Below are 20,662 nucleotides of genomic sequence, written 5' to 3'. Positions count from 1 at the left end.
TATAGATGTAGAATATCATTCAATAGATTTCAGATAGCAAAACATCTTGATTTTCTTATAAAACAGTTGCTTAAATATTTAAATTTGAAATTAAGTTATTTAAATGATCAGAGTAATCACGCATTCATAACATAGAATTTATGCTAATTCGTCTTTTGTCATTTGTTGCTGATGAGTTTCAGAGTTTTCTATATATAATTTTTGAATAAGGGTTTTGTAATGTAGCTGATATTTTGCCTCATTCTGATACATTTTATTTATATATTTTTGATTTCTATTATAATCTATTATTGGTGAAGACAATCATTTTTTTAATGTTCGTTTATCTATAATAATAGAAATTTTTAATTCAATCTTAGCGATGCTTACATTTGCGAGCTCATCAATTTAATATTAATTAAACTGATATTATATTAAGTGCATATTAATTTAATTAAGCTCTATTAATATCCAAAATAAAAGGAGAGTGGAAAAATTAAGTATGACATTCCACCTGTAAACGTATTACTGTAAGAGTTAAAAAATGGAGATTTTATAATGCCATATACCGCAATGAGAGTTAATTAAGTTGGAATAGAAAGAATTAATTTTGGTAATCCTGTTGAAACCGTTAAAGATGAAAAATTCAAAAGTTGAAAGAATGAAAAAGATTTTAATCAGATATTTGAAATCTAAACGACGAGAAAACATAGATTTTTTATATAATCATAATCATAATCTTCTCCTTTAATCTTTATTTAATAAGATCTTTAGTTTGAACCTTAAGAGAACTGAAGGGAATCTATGGAGGATTTGGATCAGTAGACTAGATACTTTATTTAAAAAACGTTAGATTAATAAATAAAACAAACAAACGCTCTTTAATTTTAAATATATTTTTATATATGCCATTTGTATAATAAATATTCGTTTAAGGATTTGTATTTTTATAAAAAAAATCTGTGCAATCATATTTTTGACTGTAAATGCAAAAATGAAATTAATGTTAAATGCAATCATAAGAGTAACGAGAAGATTAAAACATCTCAATCATTTGTCCTTTTCTCAATTATTTCTTACTTTATTAAACAAGTGTCTATTTATATCTGCGTTATTCCTATTATTCTAGAAATGTAAAATGGCTGTATTTTAGAAGAGATTGATAGGTTTACGTATAGATAAAGAATAATAAACTGCATACTAATGCAGTGAATCTGTGAAAAAAACTTTTATACACCTGTAAAATCTATATAATAATTTTAATTATTTCCCTCAATGCATTTAACATCAATTTTGAAACGGTGTACCCCTTTAGAAGTACTTAGGTAGCTGAAAATTAGGAAAATTAAAAATACAATAATATCTATCTGAATAATTTTAGTCAATAGAATTTGAAACTCAAGTGCTGAAGTTTAAAAATAACTGAATTCTTTTTAATTCCTTTTTAAAATTTTCATTTTTTTTCTGTTTTGACTATTAATTCTAGTCATTAAAATGTATTAATAGTTTATAAGAAAATTCCTATCTTATTTGCTTACCTTAACATTATGTTAGTTGGAAATTTTCGCGATATATTTCGGGAAATGTAATGATGAAGTTGAATTACTTATTTTCCAGAATTTTATTATAATTGGAATGAAAGAATCTTTTAATTTATAAATAAATCAAAATGTTCATTTTATTTTATGCATTGACGTACATCATTTACATATTTTTTAGCTTTTTAAAATTAATTCTGCATTACTTATAAAGTAATTGGAAAATTATATTCTTGACATGAGGATTAAAAATCTTTAAAAAGAAATTTTAATGAGGTAATTAAAGTTTTCATTTAAATAATTTTCAATACAAAATATAATTGAAAAATAATTTTTGAAATTACTTTTCCTATATTGCTTACAAATTATTTTCCTACAGGTATAAATAACTTTTGTTGAAAGTAAAAAAAAATAAAGTAATGCACAAATGAATGAAAGAATATCAAGGTCACCTATGTCATTTGCATAAGCGGTGATTTATAAATCATGCATTTGCGCAATGCTTAAATAATGCTATAAATGATTAAAGGGCAAGTTATTTTCCAGTGATGTTTGGTATAGGGACATGTTTTCGCTTTTATGACTGTCACTGACCCGTATTATTTATGTTTCATCATGAAGATTTTGAACTAAGCATTGCAGTTGTTGTAAAACTTCGGCGACATTGTTCCTGCGAGCAAAGGAGATGATTGGGTTTTACTACCTTTACAAAGGATCCTTGACACAGATGATTTCTGTGTTTTCGAACTTGCTTGAAAATTTTAACTACTGTGATGGTTTTAGGATGCGAGCAATTGTTTTATTGTTGTCTTAGGAACATATAGTTATATTAAACGTTATGTTCAGTCATAAATAATAATAAAAAATTAAATAAGCCATTTATTTATTCTTTGCCTTTTCACTTCCTCGTATATAAAGAAAGTATAGTGTATTGTAATCGACAAAAATTTGAATGTGATGTTTTAACAAATCTCTACGTTTTAGATTATCTGAGTTCGAGAAATATGTTTTTTTTAAATTATGTCTGTATATGAGCATGATAACTCAAAAAAAAAAAAAATGCTTTGAGCTAAATAAATGACATTCGGTATGTGAACTGTAGAAGAAATTTGCAGATTTCTTTAAAGTTTTGAATGAAATTATTCAGATTCAGTATCTGGTTTGCTATTCAAGTACGAGTGAACTCGTTAAGTACGAAACCTAAAACGCTTGAGAAATAAAATTTGGTTCTTAAATTTAGTATCTAAAAGTGCAGATTTTTATCAAATTTTGAACTAAATCTATCAAAGGGTTGATCGTTTGTAGTTTGTAATTTCGCATACATGTAAACATCATAACTCTCAAACACATTGACTTAAAATCATTGAAATTTGGTATATGATCTTGTGATTGCAACTGTAGTTCCATCTCAATTTTTTTTTCAATCTCTCGAGTAACAGGGAATTACAGTATACATATTTACACGATAGATTCAGTAAAATTGCTAGATTCACACCAAAGATCTGTATTTCGTAACTATAGTTTGCTAATGCCTATCGATGCAACCGATTTTATTCTGGTGTAGGATGATGAAACATTTATTGGTGAATATGCGAGAAAGTATGGGGAGACCATTTCCACTTCATTTTTGAATTTGCTTTTGATGTTGATGTAAATGGGAAATAATTCGAGTGTAGGATGATGAAACTTTTATTGGTGAATATGCGAGAAAGTATGGGGAGACCATTTCCACTTCATTTTTGAATTTGCTTTTGATGTTGATGTAAATGGGAAATAATTCGGGTGTAGGATGATGAAACTTTTATTGGTGAATATGCGAGAAAGTATGGGGAGACCATTTCCACTTCATTTTTGAATTTGCTTTTGATGTTGATGTAAATGGAAAATAATTCGGGTGTAGGATGATGAAACTTTTATTGGTGAATATGCGAGAAAGTATGGGGAGACCATTTCCACTTCATTTTTGAATTTGCTTTTGATGTTGATGTAAATGGGAAATAATTCGAGTGTAGGATGATGAAACTTTTATTGGTGAATATGCGAGAAAGTATGGGGAGACCATTTCCACTTCATTTTTGAATTTGCTTTTGATGTTGATGTAAATGGAAAATAATTCGGGTGTAGGATGATGAAACTTTTATTGGTGAATATGTGAGAAAGTATGGGGAGACCATTTCCACTTCATTTTTGAATTTGCTTTTGATGTTGATGTAAATGGGAAATAATTCGAGTGTAGGATGATGAAACTTTTATTGGTGAATATGCGAGAAAGTATGGGGAGACCATTTCCACTTCATTTTTGAATTTGCTTTTGATGTTGATGTAAATGGGAAATAATTCGAGTGTAGGATGATGAAACTTTTATTGGTGAATATGTGAGAAAGTATGGGGAGACCATTTCCACTTCATTTTTGAATTTGCTTTTGATGTTGATGTAAATGGAAAACAATGAAATAATAATGAGTGAATGATGAATAATTTTTTAATGATTTATAATGAATAATGATATTTCCTAATGCTTCTGTTATATGTAATTTCATAATTTATATTTATATTATCCTTATAGACAACAGACCGAAAGTTTTCAAGTAATATTTTCAATTTTCGAATCACTGATATTATGCAAACAAAAGCGATATGAATTATTTCCTTGAGAATTATAAGGTTGAGAAAATTTTGATTAGTTCACTTACAAAACATTAAAATCATGCAACATTGTATGCTTTCACTCGAATTTCCTCCTTATTCATTGTGATAAGCCATATTAATTTAAACCGATTACAAAGGGAGAGGCAACATAAAATCGAACTATGTATTTAAGAAGGTAATAACTCGCATGAAAATAACACGTGAAGTTGAAGCGTGGTATGCGACTCAAAATAGAATCTTATATAAAGACTTAATACTAATTCCGTGAAACACAAATAACGGTTTTTGAATTATGCAACGAAAGAAGAAAAATAGTCATCTTTCAAGTGGTGCGATATTGCATATTTCTTGGGCAAAGACGCTGATCGTAATCGGTTTATTTCTCGAAAGTGTGAATAAACTGTGATTCACAAACTCGTGTGCCCCTTTCTATTCATTCTCTTCTCGTTACATCAGCTGTAGTGATGTTTTTCATGAATATTTTTAAATCAAATAATATTTTTTGAATCTTTGATTTAAAAGCCTTAAATAGTTGGTTTTACACAGAACTTTTAAATTAATCCTATTTGGATGTATTGCTTTCAAGAAAGCTTGAAATCGAACCCGGCTGTTTAAATCTATGATACGAGGCAGAAAATGATGCCAGTTTGTTTTATCAGGTTTTCACAATATGAGATCTTACAGAGATCAATGACCTTTCTTAATGCTATGCTTATCATTATTTCAGAATAATAAATTTCAGATTTAATTTCTAGACTTTGCACATTTGCCTTCAACATTATGTGGAATACAAAAAAGGGAAAAATATTCCTCTACAAAAAATAAAAAGAATTGAAATAGTATTTAAAATATACCTTTTCATTCTTGTGTTTTGACAGAAATGTAGATGATTCTAGTTTGTTTTTTGTCGTTTTTTTGGAAAAAGCAAAAATCACATTTAGAATACATTATAGAAGAGATAAGATTATTTTTAAATATAATTTTCATCATTTATTTAAAATTAAATATTAACATATAATTACTATAATACTGGTAGTATTGAATTTTTCAAATATTTTTTAAGCATATCTAAATTTAAACAACATACAGTGCACTCCGAAGTATCCGACCTAAAGTGGCGGGCAGACTGGCCGGATAACAAAATAGCCGGGTAGGCTGGAACTCTATAAATTCATTTCTTTGCTCACCAATACCAGGCGACAAAATTTTTATATCTAAGCTGACTGTTAAAATAAGTATTTTCTCACTTCTTATTGAGTACTCAGCCCTTCCTTTATCTCAAGTCACGTAGAATGTGAACACGGCCTCTATACTGGTAATTTATATATGTTTATATACTGCACTGCACGTTTCAAGAATTTATTAGAGAAAAAGTAAGTTAAAGGATATAAACTGTATACAATTTAATATATATTCTATAATGCCCAACTTAAATGGAAAATACATAAACAAAACGTTGGCAAAAATCGCAGGACTATTTCTTAAAAAAAGTTGTCTTAAATTGATTTTTTTTTCTCTGATAAATGATTACACATATATGAAAAGGTAATCTTAAGATAAGAGACAAAACTTATAGTTTTTAGGTTTTGAAAAAGTCCTTAATAGATAATTTAATAGACGACTGACTTGCCTTCTCATTTAATTACGATAAAAGAAAACTAGGCCTGATAGTACGGAAGTCAGATAATCGTAAACCGGATACTCGGGAGTGTTCTTTAATTGTATTTAATATTGGTAGTTTTAATTATTTCATATACTTCTCTTTTAAACTCTTCTAATTATATTTAGCTGACATCATATGCAAATATTCAATTAAATTCAAATGATTAAAATAAAGAAAAGTGATTGTAGCTATAATGATCAGGATGTCTAATGACTAATTATTTGATACTCATTATTTCTATTTGGGGAATACGCTTTATAAATATTCAACATTATTAGCCACTGCTATCATTGTTAAAAGACGCTTTTCAAACAATAGATTTTAAATTAATATTGCAAAACACATTTTAAGGATGTTTCGAACAATTTATAGTCTAAAAATGTCATACATTGGGTTATGTAATAATTCATGAGCCTTTTCTAAATTTATTTTTAATTTTCGAGTTTATTAAAAAAAATTTTTCTAATGGTTTGATAAAGACGTTGCTTTATCTCTCGTCATTATTCCATCTTTTTTTTTTTTAATGATCGGCAAATACACAAAAACATAAATAAAAATTAAAATACATTATCTAATGGGGAATTATTTCTTTTTCCAAATAATACAAATATTTTTTCCAATGCGTTTTCTTATTGCATTTCTAAATTTTGAAAAATAAGCAAATACTTATGAATCGTCACTCAATCGAATGGTGTGAGTCAATATACGTTTACATTCAAATGCATTTCAATATATATTTCAATAATGAACATTATAATTAATATTTTAATTTATATCGCTGTAAAGAATTTTATAATTACAGAATTATTAATATACTTTTATGAGGAAAATTTTAATGTAACCGAAAATGTTTTAATAATTTACTTTCTTAATTCTCGTAACTTACAATTAAATATTTATTATTTACGAAATGCTTAGAATATTTCAACAAATTCAGCTTCGATTTCTACGAAATGTGAATTTTGCAGTAAAAAAAATTTCAATAAAAACTGGAAGCCCAGATTTAAGTCTCTTGTATTAAAAATACGTAAAAAAACATTGATGTTGTTATTCGTTGAAATAAATGTTTATTTTTCATAATTCTTCTTTCATTTCAAATTGCGTAAATCGAATCCTCCGGCGTTAAATCTCTCACGTTTAGAAATCTTCGAAAATTCTGACGGCAGGGGTCATGATCCATGTTTCTTGTATTTAGGACAAACGGATGCACTTATGCACTTTACTTTCTCCCAATCACTTTTGAGTTGTGCAATGGGTTACGCAGCATCCTTTTTACTAGATGCTAAAAGCAATGTTCCTAAAAAAATTTCTTTTCAGCACAAACATTTCGAAATACATTTTAAAATCTGCATAGGAGAATAGCTTTTTATTCCGAAATCATTAGCTTCCTTTAATTGATGAATGATTATAACTCAGTAAAAAAGACAAATGGGCAAACTTTGAAATTTGCTGGAGATATGGAGACAATGGTGGGTTATTTGATAATTATCGCAAGACCTTTTAGAAAAGGTTCAAATTTAAAAGAAGTCATTGAAATGTTGAAAAATTACAAAAAGAAGACTGGAAGATATATGTATTATATTCGACAGCTGTTTTTTTTTCCCTTACAAATTGATTCATCCACTTCTGTTACGTACTCTGTTAAATCGGAAATAAATGTATCAAAATAGTCATTTTTGGATGATAGGTTCTAAAATAAAATCTAACTAGTGTTTAAGAAATTTTTTTTGCAATTATATAATTAAAAATAACACTGATTAATTAGGAATTTCTTTTTATTATATCATTTTTCCGGATTGTTTGTCTGGCTATTTTAATCAAATTAATGGTAAACAATGAAAGTTATTTTATGCATTTTTAAGAAATATTCAAATGCGATGCGAATGCTTAAAATTAATTTTTAAAGAATTAACAGTGGTAGCTAACCCCACTTGTTCTAATATATCTTCGAATTTCTTGAAATAAGGTTTCATGATAAAGAAATGCAATATATTTAGTAAGTTATAGCGATCTTGGTTAGTTTAGTTGTATTGAAATCCCGTTTTAAAGCAACACTAGGGCTATTTTGCAACAGACCTCGTAGTTTTGAACCGTGATCAGATGACGAGGGTGACACCTGAGCTGGCACCTCCCTCTCCAAACTTCCACATCACACAAGTGGGAGGAAATTTGTCCCCGATGGATTTAATATGCACCAGACCCGCTTACACGACGGTTCTTCGGCGGAATTGGGTCTCGAATCTCAAACCCTTCGGTTCTGAAGCCGAGACTTTACCACCAGGCCACTAGGGGCCTCTATAGCGATCTTGGAGTAGTTAGATAATATATCAGGTAGATTGTATCTTTGCTCTAAACAAAGTCGTTTGCTTCCTGAAAATTCTTTAAGTAAAAATGGTTTAGAAAAGTATTTTACCCAGGAAAATTTCCTACCTCAAACATTTCCAACGAAAAATTTTTAACTAAAGATTATCGATTATAGGACTATCGATTCTTGAATAAAGCTGATTAATAGCAAATAAAGATTATATTATCTGTAATTTTGTTTATCGGATTCATGCCCGCTTGTATGGTGTGGGGAGAAGGAGGGGGGTGCCATCTCGGGTATCGTCCTCGTCATCTGACCGTGATTCAAAATTACGAGGTCCGTTCCAAAACAGCCCTTAGGTTGCTTTAAAACGGGACGTTAATATTACTGAACTAAACTAAGCATCCGATTCATGTTTCTCTGCAATTCCATGTTTCAAATTTTAACTCACGAGTTTGCCTAAAGACAGCCTCAAATAGCTAACTTTTCAATTAAGGTCGACAGAAATCCCAATTAAATAAGCAGCTTATATTTTTCAATTGTAAGACAACGTTAAAACATTTACGCCCTCCTCCTTTATGTCCTCCAACACCTGCGTAAAATTTAAAAAAAAAAAAAATGAAAGGATCAATAATTTAATTTCTATTTTTTGAATTAATATTAAAACGAATTCGCTGTAGTGGATTTTCAATTACAGTGAATTCACAACTATATAAAATCAGCCAAGAAATCGGCGAAGTATACAATCGATTCAAGCTCATGTGATATAACCGGTAGTTTCCGTGCCAAAATTAATTTATTGCATCTTTGCCGAGAGAAAGGATACAAGGCCATTGTTCGGCGAAAGAAAATATCAGATGGCATGGTTGTATGTCAGGTGGCATGTAAATTATTTTTGTCACATGACAAAACTATTACATCAACTTTATTTATGAACAACATTCTATTTTTTTAATCATAATATCTGGAAGAACCAAGTTTCACTCGACAGGTGTTTTGTAAAATCATGTTCTTTTGGAGAAAATATTTAGATGCAATCACATGCTGATTACATATGAATATGTTTCAATCTTATCTACACATATGAAGTGGCCATTTAAATAAATAAAAAACAGCCATGAATGCACTTAGTTTAACATGATGCTCAAAACAATCTGCTATATTTACAGTATTCATGTTACAATTCATCTATTATTACTTATATTTTTGAACTTGCACTCAGTTCTTCCACGGTGAAATCGGGTTCGCGATAGTGCTATATGACATTGCCAGCATGATAGCAGATAGAAAGAGGCTCTAGTAGTTAGTTATAAAAAAAAAGTTTTTGTGAAAAATTGTATTCTTTTTTTTATGAAGTCACCTATATAAATTTGAAAAGCAAAAATATTATATATATATATGTCACCGTTAAAGTATATAATGCAGTTATTTCATAGAATACCTAGTTATTCCATGAAATAACTGATCGTGTCCGTTAAAGTGTGTAATATGTTATTAATTTGACACTTTAACTAGTTATTCTATGAAATAACTAGGTATTCTATAAATTAACTAATGAGAGACAGTTAAAGTGTAAAATAAACAATTTATCTAAAATGAAATTAAACTAATGATAGACAACTAAAATGAAAAAGAAGCAATTTATCTAATTTATGCAGCGTATAAATGGTATTTATGGAAATGTACCATAAAATCATTTGTTACAACAAGGATTACTAAAATGACACTTGGAATTACAAAGAACATTATTTCTAAAACAAAAACATTTTTTATTTCTAAAACAAACAAACAAAAACATAAATGCAGTGAGGGTGGAAGGTAAATGTATTTGTCGTGCGAGATATATGATATAGATTATTTTACACTTTAACGGGCTGCAGATCGTTATTCTATGAAATAACTAGTTAAACCATGAAATGCAAGAGTTTACACTTTAACGGACAAGATCAGTTATTTCATGGAATAACTAGGTATTCTATAAAATAACAGATTTCATACTTTAACTGTAATATATATAAATATATAAGTTAAAAAAAAGCGAGACTAAAACCGAGAACCCGCAACGCACGTGTCACTAGTATTGTCCTGATCACTATATTGCATTGCCCACTTTTCGAAGCGGAAGTTGAATATATTTATATTTAGTTATTAATTATTTATTATTATTTAGTTATTATTATATTATTATTACATAATATATTAATTATAAAAAGTGTTTTGTGTGTATAATCTCACTTTTTTAGGAAAGACGCATATTGAGATCAACTTAAAAAGCATACCTTATATAAATAGAAAATTTAATCCAAATGGTTAGAACCGTTACTGAGATACACGAAATATATGTATAATATAAAGAATTACTCGTTTAAAGATATAAGATAAAATTCATTTTATTCATCATACTTCTTATTAACTGATGAAATAATGAAAAATAATTATTTCTTTGAAACAAAAGAGCCGGAAATAATTTTTAAAATTTCAAATATTGAAAAAGAAAGGCGTAGTTTGTTCAGTTCCGCGAACTTTATTGCCGGATGAATTTCCAGAGCTTCATTATGTAAAACACAGAAATCGCTTTGCTCCTCCGAACGTGCAGCGAACATCATTAACTGCACACAGCCTAAGGCTTTCGCCCAACAGGTTTCGTTTTCGGGGAGGGAAAAAAAAGGTTTGTTCTTTTTCATTTTTCCCTGGTTGGGTATTCTCTGGAGTTGCGCAAAGCAACAGAAGCACTAGGTGTATTGTATTTTGGTTGTCATTTTTCTTTTTTCGTAATGGTCGGCCTGTATTAGAATACGGAATTACGACCACGACGGTTTGTTGTGCTTCGTGGTGTTGTCGGACAGCATCATACGGATTTGGATGTTGCTTTAAGCCGGGGATCTACTGAAACGGGTAGGTCTTGAAACGTTATTGATATTCAATTTGCGATAAAAGTTTATAATATTTTAAAAAAATAATTATTAAATTAAATGAGTGCAAATGTATATATATTTGATGTTTTTTAAATAAAAAAAATCTGGTGTTGCAATTTGTTTTTTACAATTATAAATGGTTTTGTGAATACCGTACCACGGATTGACTAAATTAAATTAAGATTTGCAATTTTTATCAGTAATTTTTTAGCTATTGCTAGCTTAAATTTTAATTTGGCAGTTTTGTTCATAAATATTAAATTAAATACGAGTATTAATTTCTATACTTTCTCCTAGTGTCCATTAAAAAAAATGTAGCGAATAATTAAAAAATTTTTTTGAACATTTTGCAATTTCTAAAATTTTTTCGAAAATAAAACAGTATTTTTGCATTAATTTTTACTTAAAATTGGATTAATTTCTGAAGTTTTTGTCAGAAAATAATTGAAAAAAAATGCGACATTTAAAATACTGAAAAGGCGTAGTTAGTTCAGTTCTATTAATTTTATTACAAGATTTCCTAAAACTTTATTATGTATAAATATAAATCTTGTATATATTTTTTAAAATTTAAAAATATTATGCAGTTTTTCCCGGTAATTTTTGTATGACCATAACATAATTTCTAAAAACATTTTAATTTTTTCCCCTCCAAATTGAATATAACACTTCTATTAGGATTTGCAATGCACTCATGTCCTTGTATATCCATATGAGTATATATTAACTCACAATATTCTAGAAATAATATAGAAAACTATGATAGGCTTTATTTCGGATTAGGTGCAACTTTTTTGGGTAAATATATCACAAATATTGTTCATCATTACAATATTCTTGAAATTCAGGCACATGATTTTAAATAGTAGAAATAAAGTAAATTGTTTAAATAGAAATTAATATTTTTTTCAGAATTTTGGAAACAGATGGGAATTCGAAATTAAATTATGTATTGTATTTATATTAAATGAAAGCATTTAAATTATCAACCAAAATGGATTTCAATACTGAGTTAAATTTTCAGTCCGTCACTACATTTTTTATCTAATATTCAATGACGTAGTTTTCCTTTTAAAATGTGCAAATCTTTTTTTCTTTAATTTTAGTATTTTAAAAATTTGTAATAAATAAATGATTTATAAAGTAATAAATAAATAATTTATTTATTAATTTTTAGTATTTAAATCGAAAAAATGCTGGAAATAAAAATTATTATATCCCTTGCATTAAATTAAAAAAAATGTTGCCAAAAAAGTTTATTTTTTATTTATGTTTTGTATAATTGAAACTGGAATATTTTTGCACGCATAGCCTTAGAAATTGGCATAAAAATAGGCATAAAATTGGCATTAAATTATATTTTTATTAGAACCGATAAAGATTTAAAGAAAAAAAAATGGAGATTTAATTTTTTTTTCTTACAAAAAGAAGCAATTTGCCTATTAATTTTTATTGTTTAAAGACAAAAACAGAATGTTAAACCTCAATCAGTGTTCTATTTAACATTTTCGCCTGCTCATTTTTTCCTACATTGTTTAAATACTAATAGGAAATTCTTTTGAGAATTGTAAGAAGGGAACAAAAACATTCAACTGTAAAAATTAATATATAAGTTACTTGTCATTAAATAACCAATCCAATTTAAATATTTTACGGGATTAATTAAATAGGAAAAAGAAATGTCTGAAAACATTAGTTTGATGGTGACAGTACAGCAAATAAGAAGAACAATTGAAAATTCATCCTGTTATAATGAGGTATAGCTGAATAACTAAGACTTCCGTAAACTCTAGCTTTAGTTAGAAAGATAAAAAATGACGCATTTAAACATTGAATTATTTTAGATTACATAATAAACCTCTATTATAAAATTGTAATGAATATAAATAGAGAAATTGATACTGAATGAAAAAGAAAAGTTTAACCTGCTGAAATATTTCTTAATCCAACATTTGTTTAAAAATCATACAAAATATGCGTATGATTTTTGAGTTTGATGTATAAGGACCAATTTAAAATGTGTCGCTTTTATTTCAAATCTTGACTTTTAGTGTATTAATAAAAAATTAAAATCGGATAGTGTATTCAACAATTTTGGATATTTCGTATATTTAAAAATTATATTTTATTAATTCTTTAATAAAATATAATTTTATTAAAGAATAAATAAATACTGTGAAATAGATAGTGTAATTTTTTTTTCTTTTCAATATTTAATTACAACTTTTTTAAATGTACTTAATGTAGTTATTTTAATATTTAACACTTAATTAATACTAAATGTTTAACATAGGCTTATTACTTTTTTTCACTCGTGAAATTTCAGATTAAATCATGATTTTTAGAATTAAATATGAATTTCATCGAAAATTACTAACCATTAAATTATTTAATTTGTTTCAGAAATCATATGGATAATTTCTATTTATTATAAATATAGTAATATTATATTCAGTCCATTTTTTTAAAAAAATATTAATGCTAAAAAAGAAACTTTTTACTTATGCATTGTATAGTTGAAAAAGGAATATTTCTGTATTCTGAATATTTCAGCCTTAAAAATTGGTATAGTTAGAAGTTCAAATTGAAACGAGAAAAGTATGTAAAGAAAAAAATATGGAGATTTGATTTTTTTTTTCAAAAAAGTAATTTACCTATTACTTTTATTATTTAAAGACAAAAACAGGACGCAAAAAAAACTCCAAGCAGCTTTCTATTTAGCATTTTCATCATTTTGGCCTGCTCATGTTTTTTTGTTTTTGAAATCAAATATGAATGATTTGAGTTTACTTAGAATAATGTCCTTTTCAAGCAACACGAATGTTGTTTTAGGAAAGGACTCGTAATTTGAACTATAATAGGAAACAACGATGGTAACCTTTCTGGTATTTTCATGTTCAATTTTTCAAATCACACCAGTAGGAAAATAAGAGCTCCTTGACATCCGATTTAGCGTACATCGAGACCACATATATATCAGAATAACCTTCGAGTTCGAAGCTAAAACCTTAATACCGTCATCGTGGCCACATGAGTGGTTCAAACTGCCTGATTAATTAGGTATCCTAACTTTCCGTTTGAAACTTACCCAGAGATGAATCTCAGCTGACAACAAAGATATCTGAACCTCAATTTCCCAATCCTAATTACTGCATCAAATCAGTTTTAGGATATTTGACCGCAAAGGGTAGATTTATTGTACACTAATATCATAGAATTGTGTCTTGTACCCTATAATCACATAACCTCAAATTTAAACTCTATCAACAGGTCATCAGGAAATCATAAAATTGCTAGAAGCAGAATATTAAGGCAAAATTAAAATTAATTTCTTACCCGGCTTTTTTAAAATTTAGTTTTTACAAACAAAGAATAATTAGAACATTAATGTTTTTTTATTTACATGTATCAAGTATCAACAAAATTAGATCGGTAATATAGTTTTTCTTAATGATCGTTTACATACAGCGAATAATGAATACGTTTCTAGTGTTTCGATGACTCGCTCCATACTTTCAAATGGTGTTGTTTTGGGTCACTGAGTCAGGCGTTTACAGTTACACGATTCGTGAACGATGTGCCAGGGTTGCTGTCCCACTATCATAATGTCAGTAAGTTGGGGGAAAAAAGGTATTGACCTGAATTTGTCAAAATATGAACTCGCTTTTTAAAAGTCTAGAATTTTAAGTTAACGATAAACATATTCGAAAGATTGTTTCTTGTGGTATCCAAAGAAATAGTTGTATGTACACATAAAAAATGACTCATTATTTCAATCGATGGTAAACAGGATTTGCTTCCAGGTTATAAACTTGAAATTAGATATAAGAAGATATATATCTTATGTTTTATTAATTTTAAAGCAATTAGAAATAAAAATTTGAAATGTGGATTAACCAAGGAATGTTTTATTAATTTTAAAGCAATAATAAATTAAAATTTGAAATGTGGATTAATTAAGAAATATTTATCAATCAGAATTTTACCAGTAAAAATTTTTGAGGATTTTGCAGTTAGTTTTGAGCTTAAATTATTTGAATAAAATCACATGAAAAAATATTTACTTTTTAATTATCCATATTTTGAAACAATTTCTGAAAAAAGTTTACCAACAAATAATCAAAGCCAATAAAATTTTTTTATTGCGATTGGAAAAGAAGAATCTTAAGAAGGCCGTAATATGTTTGCAGAGCTGTTATATTATATTTGAAATAAATTGTTTCGAGATTCATTTCGATCTAAACAGTTAATCTTCTTATAGTTTAATTTTATGGACTACGGCAATTACGACATCTGGCGAAAAGAAAAACTATACTGCGATAGAGCGACCGTGAGAATTGGTTAACGAGAGAAAGTGGTCGATGCTTGGTGATGATGGTATCCCGTTGTGATGATGGATTAACTTGTTTAATTTATATTTTCACCAATATGTCTGTGAATTTTGTCCTTTTTAGAATCTAATACTCCTTTCTAATGTATAATATCTTTCAGTCTAGAATTAAAAAAAAAACCCAATTAATTTTATAGATCTTCTTAGTGCTGATTCATGATCAAAATAGAGCATAACGCCATTTTCACCCCCCCCCCCGTATCCGGGAGCATTTCGGCCACTGCATAGTTGAATGGGCATTTTTTGAAGGGCACACGGAAATTTTTTTTAAACTAGAAAGTTTAAAGAAACAAATAACAGAAATAATTATTTATAGAAATTTTGAACAGACAGAACAAGAAAAATTGATAAAAAATTATAACTGATTAATTTTCTAATTTATGGCAAAGAAAGGAAAAAATAAGAGGATAAACGAAACTATACTATAAAAATAAAGTCAGTAGCGCAATGATTATTACACTTTTCATAATATGTTAAATAATAAGTAATTAAAAGAACTTAATACGATTTAGAAAAATGATTTGATTAATCGTTACAAAAAATAAACTTAAAAAATACAATTATAGATGCAATGGGGAAGACAACATAACACAAATTTTTGTTAAAACTTCTAAGAGATTAGTTTTTCTGAATTTCTTACTAGATGTATCTTCTAGATGATTGGCTATCTTCTTAATATTTCGAGTACGAAATGTACTGATCAATTAATGAAAGTTGTAGAAGATGTCACGCACATTGGTAGAGTGCTTAAGAAATATGAAAAAATATTATTTGCAGAACATTTTAGATTTAAACGTATAGTTACATTAAAAGTTCTGTTTTCTTGCAGTGATGTTTGCAAACAATCAAATCGAAACTAATTCTTAAAATCGGCTTGGAAAAAAACTAGTGATACAGTGATAGAGAAAAATGCAATGCCAAGTGCAAAATATAAAATTATTCTGAAAAAAAAATTAGAGCGTTATGAATCAGTTGATTTTAGCTCATTAATCTTAAGATATTACTTGTGATTCTCCAGTGAATCGAGAATATAATGATTCGTGACATAGAACGCAATATAATGACATTCTTGCCGATTGGAAATTTCCTTATCTAGCTTGTTGAAGGTTCTTTATAGTATGCTTAATAGACCTATCATAACCACTTCTATACAACTTCGCTACCAACCGGCATAAAAAAAAATGTAAATATGTAAATTTATCATCCCATTATTATTAAATCGTGCGCACACAAAAAAACCCGTCTGAGTCAATCATTTGATGCCAAAATAGAAATTGACTAGATCTAAAAGAACATAATTCTCTCAATTTTTTCTTTAAAGATTCGGATTCATAGCAATTTAGTAGATGGTAGTAACTGGTAAGAGGGAGTAATTGGATGATATTAACTTGGGACATAGTAAATGGGAGATATTAACTTGGGACATAGTAAATGGGAGATAGTAACTTGGGACATAGTAAATGGGAGATAGTAACTTGGGACATAGTAAATGGGAGATATTAACTTGGGACATAGTAAATGGGCGATATTAACTTGGGTCATAGTAAATGGGAGATATTAACTTGGGTCATAGTAAATGGGAGATATTAACTTGGGTCATAGTAAATGGGAGATATTAACTTGGGACATAGTAAATGGGCGATATTAACTTGGGTCATAGTAAATGGGAGATAGTAACTTGGGACATAGTAAATGGGAGATATTAACTTGGGACATAGTAAATGGGAGATAGTAACTAGGGGCATAGTAAATGGGAGATATTAACTTGGGTCATAGTAAATGGGAGATATTAACTTGGGACATAGTAAATGGGCGATATTAACTTGGGTCATAGTAAATGGGAGATATTAACTTGGGACATAGTAAATGGGAGATATTAACTTGGGACATAGTAAATGGGAGATATTAACTTGGGACATAGTAAATGGGAGATATTAACTTGGGACATAGTAAATGGGAGATATTAACTTGGGACATAGTAAATGGGAGATATTAACTTGGGACATAGTAAATGGGAGATATTAACTTGGGACATAGTAAATGGGAGATATTAACTTGGGACATAGTAAATGGGAGATATTAACTTGGGACATAGTAAATGGGAGATAGTAACTTGGGACATAGTAAATGGGAGATAGTAACTTGGGACATAGTAAATGGGAGATAGTAACTAGGGGCATAGTAGTTGGATGATCGCAAATGGAAATGCCAGTGCACAGTATGCGTTATTCAGATGGATCTTGCTCTTAACATTGAAGTATAGAAATAAAAGATGAAGAAGCCAGTTCATGCATTGTTTTCATCAATTGATTACGATTCACAATCGTAAATGTTTAGTAGAAACAGTCTAACCTTTAAGTATGATGTCGCTTTAATAGATTAATCATGCTTTCAATTTCTCTTTCGATTTTAAAAACTGATTACCTAGTTTTTAAATTACACCGTTTGAATCTTACAATAATAAAACTATAATTCGATCATATAATGTAGAAAAGCAACATCTAATGTAAAGTTTGGAAATGAAAATGGGTATTTTAACATTCATAAAAATATATGAAGAATATTTTTAACCTTAATATACATTTAATTACTTCCCTTTTTTCAGATATTAAAATTGAATTTTACAGAATAAATTTAATATATTCAGAATAATATCTCTTTTTAAGGAGAAGGAACTTTTTTCATACCCTTTTATTCCTTAAAATAAAGATTGCACATTAAAAACAAAATTAGATATATAAAAACTTGTCTATGTACGAATTTGACATTCTAAATTCATTTTGGTTTAGTGATGATATTAATGAATAATTCATAGAACAATTTTAATATTCTCTATTCGTATTAGAATAATGGTGACATTGCATGAATAATTCCTGTATTCTTTTTGCAAAAAATGATCTTATTTGTCACTAAATATTATTTAATTTTCCCCAAAAATATTTAAAAATAATTCCTTATAACTTTATTTAATTACTAAAAAATTAAGCAATTTTTAAGCTAGTGTTTCATAGCTCTTTACTCTAAAAAAATACTCACTGGGTTTACAGAAGAAATTCAGAGAACTTATATTACGAAAGAAGGATTTTAGATGTTTTAATAAATACAACTTTTGTCATAATATTTAAAAAAATTGTAAAGATAAAAAAAATTAAAAATTGTATGAAATCCTTGATGATGGATTCGGAAGAATCATTAAACTGACGATTGGATTCGGACGAATCATTAAAACTGACGATTGGATTCGGACGAATCATTAAAACTGACGATTGGATTCGGACGAATCATTAAAACTGACGATTGGATTCGGACGAATCATTAAAACTGACGATTGGATTCGGACGAATCATTAAAACTGACGATTGGATTCGGATGAAATACTTTTGCATTATAATGAAGTATTAATGACTGTAAACAAAATGCCTCTCGCCAGAATAAATGATATAAAATATCTGATAAATTTAAAAAAAAATGAAAATCTGTTCATTTTAAACATTATTGAAAATATTACTTTTATAAATTCAAAAAAAAAATTACCCTGAAGTTTATTAATGCATACGGACATTTTGAATTAATTAGAAGTGTTGTGGTGTCATGCCTTCTCTTTCTCTGCAATACATATGTCCGGACTTAAGAGCCTTTGAGCTCATCAACACCAAAAAACCCTCCTCAAACTGACAAATTCTATTCTCAGAATGTGTAAGAAACAAATGAAGCAGAATAAAATGAGAATGCAGCAGAATAAAATAAATTAATTCATCATGTAAACATAATGCAATTTGTCATATCCGTTGTTTGTATAGTTCTAAAGTAATGCAATCATTGTCGTAATACTTATTGATTGGAATTATAAGATCTATGGTATCGCAATAGATGCTACCTATTGTCATGAAATACTAATTACAAATTTATGCAATGCATATTATTTAAAAGAAAAAGAGTTCCAAGAAGTAATTTCTACTATATATATGTATATATAATATAATAATTTTGATTTTTTTCAATTTCGTTTTATTTAATCCCAATATTCTGAAATAATTTTATTGGGATTTGATTTCCTGATGCCAGATTTTTTCCTCTTTCACTGACTTTGAATAGAGATATATAAATTCTACCTACGCAGAACACCAAACACTCAGAAGTTAAAAAATATTTTGGTATTCTTTATAAAATTTATAAAAATGAGGCATTGCCTCCTTTTTATAAAGTTTCTAAGGAATACCAAAATATTTTTCTTTCCAGTGCCTCTGAACAGGGATAATATTTAAAATCTAATGATACAATTTATCATAAATTCAGAAGTTAAAAAACAGTTATAATAAGTTTAACAGAATTTAAAGATGAGACATTGTAAAGTAATTTTGATAACTTTTTAGTATTCTACAAGTTTTCTTTGTTATGAAACAATTTTTACTTTATAGTTACAACATTTGTAACTAAATATCAGGCAAAGAAAATTGCATGAATTATGGTATTATATTTATTGTATAAATGCAAACTTTATTATAAAATAAATTAAAAAAATTCTTTAAAATTTTTTCACACAAGATATTGTAACTGACATTGCGTGAATCTATTGATCTTTAAACACAAAACATATGAAAAATATATTATGCTATTTGAAGATCTAAAATAGCAACGAAAGAAAAAGGACTAAGCTCGAAACAGCTAAAATTTCTTTTCTGACTCATCATTCGACTAGAATGTAAACACTAAGCAGGAAAATAATAGCGCCAAAATTCAGTTGCTTTCGGCTGCAAAGTACTTAATGCGTAGATCGTGAAATTCTAGAAAATCTTCTTTCTCCATATGTTTATTTCTAATGAATTATTTAATTCTTTGAATGGAAGAATGCGAAATAAATAAAACCTTTCTTTATTTCGAGGTAAGCAAACTTGAGGAAGAACTAATTTCAGCAGAAAATGTTTTTGTTAATCAACTACTATAAATAATCTGCATAAAAAAACAAATTGAAACGCCTAAATTTTTCTGGGCTATAGAGACTCAAACTATTGAATATATTTTCTTCAAATTTTCTTCAAAATCAATATGAAGTACAAGGAAAGCTTTAGTGAATAACTTGTGGCAATAAATTAAACAATTTTTATTAACTAAAAATTATATTTCCATTAAGAATGCGCAACATTGTGCAAGCAAACATTTATACATTCAAGATTTCTTTTATAAATTAGATATAAATTAAACGAAACACGAAAAAGTAAATAC

The 20,662-nt window shown here is 27.9% G+C and overlaps 1 protein-coding gene across 2 annotated transcripts in view; it reads left to right on the top strand.

The window, feature by feature from the left end:
• The window catches only part of LOC129980873 (solute carrier organic anion transporter family member 74D-like), an 81,991-nt gene that overhangs the window by 382 nt on the left and 60,947 nt on the right, over positions 1-20,662 (top strand). Inside the window, exon 1 of one of the 2 annotated variants that reach the window (XM_056091321.1) lies at positions 10,873-11,029. The exons of the other annotated variant lie outside the window; for it this stretch is intronic. The gene's annotated coding sequence lies outside the window, so the exon portion shown is untranslated. Of the gene's footprint in view, positions 1-10,872; positions 11,030-20,662 lie in introns of those variants that run through there. 2 annotated transcript variants of the gene reach the window in all.

This window comes from Argiope bruennichi, chromosome 8 (genome assembly GCF_947563725.1).
Source record: "Argiope bruennichi chromosome 8, qqArgBrue1.1, whole genome shotgun sequence".
In the NCBI taxonomy this organism is placed as follows: domain Eukaryota; kingdom Metazoa; phylum Arthropoda; class Arachnida; order Araneae; family Araneidae; genus Argiope; species Argiope bruennichi.
This window is presented reverse-complemented; position numbering and strand designations above follow the sequence as displayed.